This window comes from Lutra lutra, chromosome 5, assembly GCF_902655055.1.
Source record: "Lutra lutra chromosome 5, mLutLut1.2, whole genome shotgun sequence".
Classification (NCBI taxonomy): Eukaryota; Metazoa; Chordata; class Mammalia; order Carnivora; family Mustelidae; genus Lutra; species Lutra lutra.
Genome location: NC_062282.1, coordinates 24566472 through 24571351, shown reverse-complemented (window position 1 = coordinate 24571351; position 4880 = coordinate 24566472).

Sequence of the window (4880 nt, the reverse complement as noted above, 5' to 3'; positions counted from 1 at the left end):
GATGCCTTTTATTTCTTTTTCTTATCTGATTGCTGTGGCTGGGACTTCCAATAATATCTTGAATAAAAGTAGTGAGAACTGATATCCTTGTCTTGTTCCTGACCTTAGGGGAACAGCTCTTATATTTTCCCCATTGAGTATGATGTTAGCTGTGTGCTTTTTTTAATATATGGCCTTTATTATGTTGTGGTATATTCCTTGTAAACTTACTATTTTGAGGGTTTTAATCATGAATAAATGTTGTACTTTGTCGCATGCCTTTTCTGCATCTATTGAAATGATCAGATGGTTTTTATCCTTCCTCTTTTTAATGTGATCTATGATGTTGATTGATTTACTATTGTTTAATCCCCCTTGCATCCCAGGAATAATCCTGCTTGATTGTGGTGATTGATTTTTTAATGTATTGTTGGATTCAGTTTGCTAATGTTTTGTTGAGGACTTTTTCATCTATGTTCATCAGAGATATTGTCCTATAGTTCCTTTTTTTTTGGTGGTGTTTTTATCAGGTTTTGGTTTCAGGGTAATGGTGGCTTCTCAGAATGAGTTTGGAAGTTTTCTTTCCTCTTCTATTTTTTGGAATAGCTTGACAATAGGTATTAACATTTCTTTAAATATTTGGTAGAATTCACCTGTGAAGCCGTCTAGTCCTGGACTTTCATTCATTGGGAGTTTTTTGATTACTGATTCAATGTCATTGCTGGTAATCAGTCTATTAAAATTTTCTATGTCTTCCTGATTCAGTTTTGGGAGGTTATATGTTTCTAGGAATTTATCTATTTCTTCTAGTTTGTCCAGTTTGCTAGTATGTAATTTTGTATAATATTCTTTTATCATCCTTTGTATTTCTTTGTGTCAGTTATTACTTCTCTCTCATTTCTATTTTGGAATTGTTTAGCTCCAACCGTGTTTCTGTCCTTCCTATTCTCTTTGATGTGGCCTTCTCTCTACATTTAGCTGTGAGAGTCCATTTTGCCAGTCTTCAGGTCTTCTTCTGGGTTATTTGCCCTGCTGTGTGTGTTACCTACCTATATCCATGGGACAAAGTAAGCCTTGGGTTCTCCTACTCTGCCATCTTCCATGAAAGTCCTACTACATGAGAGTGTAGTTTAGGTTTTTATTCCATAGGTTTATTTCTTGCTACATTGATTTGGTATTGGTTTGTCCCTCTAGCAGTATATTAATTTGCTTTGGAAATCCTAGTTACTGACTTCCAGATATTAGAAGGAAAATAATAGGTTTCTTCTTTAAGTACATTTTAAACATACATCAGTATTTAGAGATTCTCACATAGGTATAGTAAAGAAGATAACTGGGAGGACTGTCAGATAATAACTGTGTTTATATTGTGATTTATGTCATCTGTGCAGGATAACTTCAAATATCAGCACATTCTTCTTGGATTGGGAAAAGTGAATAGAAAACTAACCAACTTTCTATGACAGCACACGCCAAATAAAAGTAAAACCTTTTCTTTGCTTGTTTGTTTTTTATTTTCTGTGTTTAAAACATTGCTAAGGGTTTTAGGTAAGATGAGGAAGATTCCAAGTGGGAACAGAGAGATTGATTAGAAAATTCAGTCCAAATTTTCTTATCTCAGAGCTTAAAAGAGGCAAGGGAAATTGATATTTTATAATGAAACCCTTGAGGGTTCCTTCAATCCTCTCAAATGCTAGACCTATTTTCTAGAAAAGAAAAGAAATATCTGGCAATATTTTTATGCATTTACTAAAACTAAAATATGCACAACTTTTTAAAATTTTGGATAAATATTGTTGTTGGCTATTCTTTTAGATCTGTACCTTAATGTACTAAAACTTAATATAATACTAGAAAATTTCCTTCTAAAAAAGTTTTATTTTACAAAAGAAAACTATAAACATAATCCAAATATGAGGTATTTGAGTTATTCAGACTATATTAAAATGATAATTAAAATAATTAAAATTATCAAATGTTGGCTTTAAAACCTAAGGATGAATATTTACATGTGTGCAACTAATTCTACCAATTTGAATGTTTTGAAGTTATAGAAAGCCAATTGTTTGAGATACAGTGTGTGAAGATCTAACTTTGAATGGGAAATTTGATGTTTTTTGTTAGCATGAAATGCTGCCATTTATCAGAGGAAAGGAGAGAAATATACAGAATTTGTTGCTAGCATGTACCAAAACTTAGACCTAATTTCCTTGCATTTTTTGTTTAGTGCTGTTCCAATCGGAGGCATGAAATGAGCTGGACACATCATCTGAGGATGGCAGCTTTACAGGGAACCACTAACCTGCTAAAAAGCTTTGCATGTGTTTGTTTATTTTGGGGATTGTATTTCTCAGTTTACAGATGCTTATCCAGAACCAGTTTTCTACACTGGCAAGCAAAAATGAATGTACTTTGAATGTGTGTGTGTGTGTGTGTATGTGTGTGTGTGTGTGTGTTCTAGTAATATTGACCTACTTCATTGGGGAGGGTATGTGCTATGATGAGTGCTATGAAATGTGTAAACCTGGCGATTCACAGACCTGTACCCCTGGGGATAAAAATACGTTATATGTTTAATTAAAAAATAAATAAAATTAAAAAAAATATATTGACCTACTTCATTGGGAAACTAATAACTATTTGTTGATGAAAGTGGGGTGGGGGAGTCTGGAGATTTTAAAAGAATAAAGATTAATCAGATATGCTTGCATAAAATCTGGCTACTGCGTGATAGGTAACTGAGTGAAATAACTTTGAGTGATAGAGACTTATTATATAATACATAAGCAGTTTGTTAAGGGAAAGATAATGTTCACATGTTAAAAATGTCAATATGCAAATGAAAGCAAGATGGTTTTCCTCTCCTGATCCCTGGCAGGCATGCACATCATAGTGAATTTTCTCCCTTGATTCCTTTTGGTTCATTTATGTTACTGTATACACGTGGTCATAAATAAGGCTAAGCACGATATGACATAGATAGGCAAACATCAGCAGCAAATCTGTATATGGAAAAGTTAAGAGGCATGTTGTCTGGAGTGAAGATTTCCATAGTTGGAAGGGAACTGCAGAGACCATGGGGCAAACTGGATGGACCAGCCTATAGGCAGAAACATCTTGATTAAAAACTTTGGTAGTACCTTATTTTAACTAATGATGTACTATATGGTGAGTAACATAACACAAATTAAAAAAAAGAAAGAAATGGACTCATACGTCTCTTATTTCCTAGTTGTGATTTTTGTTATGTAAATTTTTTCCCCTGAAATTTGCTAGGCTCTTATTTTAGCCCTTTCACACTCTGATCTCAGTTTTCAGTTTTTCTTCCCAACTTTGTCCTTCAACATCTGCTCTGACATCCCCTGTTCCTTAAAAATGGGTCTAATTCATAGTCTCTTGAATTGCATCTAATTTACTCAGGCCATTTCTCTCACCCATAAAATGTCTCCCTTCTCTACCCGTCTACACTTATTTAAACTGTATGTAGACACGATTCTAGCTCCTTTAAGAGATTTTCTTTGAGAATTCTGGGCAGAATTGACTTATCTGTTCCCTGACTTCTCTCCCCCTGCTTTACCTTTTGTACTGTGTGTGTGTGGGCATGTGGGTGTAGTGTGTTGATGGCATGTTGTTATATTAGTATCTGTTGCTGTCATATCAATCTAACATGCCCTTAGAAGCTTAAAACAGCACTAATTTGTCATTGCATAATTTGGTAGTCAGAATTTCAGGTACATGGTTGTGGTGATGGTTGGGTGGTGCATACTTATTCCCAAAATATTGAGTCATATACGTTAAATATGTATAGCTTCTTACATGTCAATTAGACCTCAATAAAGTGTTTTTTGTTTTAAAAATAAGTTTAGGCACAGAATGACTCAGCTGTTTCTCCATCTCAAGTCTCCTAAGACCAATGTCAAGGTGTCAGCGGGGTTGCATTCCTTTCAGGAAGTTCTGGGGGAATGACACTTCCTAGTTCATGCAAATTGCTCACAGAATACAGGTCCAGGCAGTGGTCTTGGACTAAGGTCTTTATTTCCTTGCTGGTTGGTGGCCTAAAGTCCTTTCTCAGCTTCTAGGGGCCTCTGTGTTCCCTGGTGAGTGTCTTCATTCCTCCATCTTCAAAGCCGCACCAACAGGTTGAGTCCTTATGCTTTGAATATTTTTGACTTCTCCTTTTGGAGAATATGTTCTGCCTCTAGCCAGAGAATTTTCTTTGCTTTAATGGGTTTATATGAGTATACTGGGTTCACCTGAATAATTCAGGATAATCTATTTTAAGGACCATAATCTTACTTCCATATCTTGGCTGTTGCAAATAATGCTGTAATAAATGCAAGAGTGCCTCTATTTCTTTGAAATCCTATTTTCTTTTTTGGGGGGAGTGGGTATATATTCAGAAGTCAAATTGCTAGATCATATGGTAGATCTACTTTTGATTTTTTGGGGAGCCTCCATACTGTTTTCTATAGTGGTTGGATCCATATCAGTGGATGAGTGGATAAAGAAAATATGGTATATATCTATATCTCTACATATAGATTCACACACACACACACACACACACACACACAAAATAGAATTTATTCAGTCATAAGAAAGGAGGATATCCTCGGGGCGCCTGGGTGGCTCAGTGGGTTAAAGCCTCTGCCTTCAGCTCAGGTCATGATCTCAGGGTCCTGGGATCGAGTCCCACATCAGGCTCTCTGCTCAGCAGGGAGCCTGCTTCCTCCTCTCTCTGCCTTCCTCTCTGCCTACTTCTGATCTTTCTCTGTCAAAGAAATAAATAAAATCTTAAAAAAATTTTTTCTTAAAAAAAAAAAAGAAAAAAAGAAAGGAGGATATCCTGTCATTTGTGACAACATGAATAGACCTTGAGCCCATTATGCTAGGTGAGATAA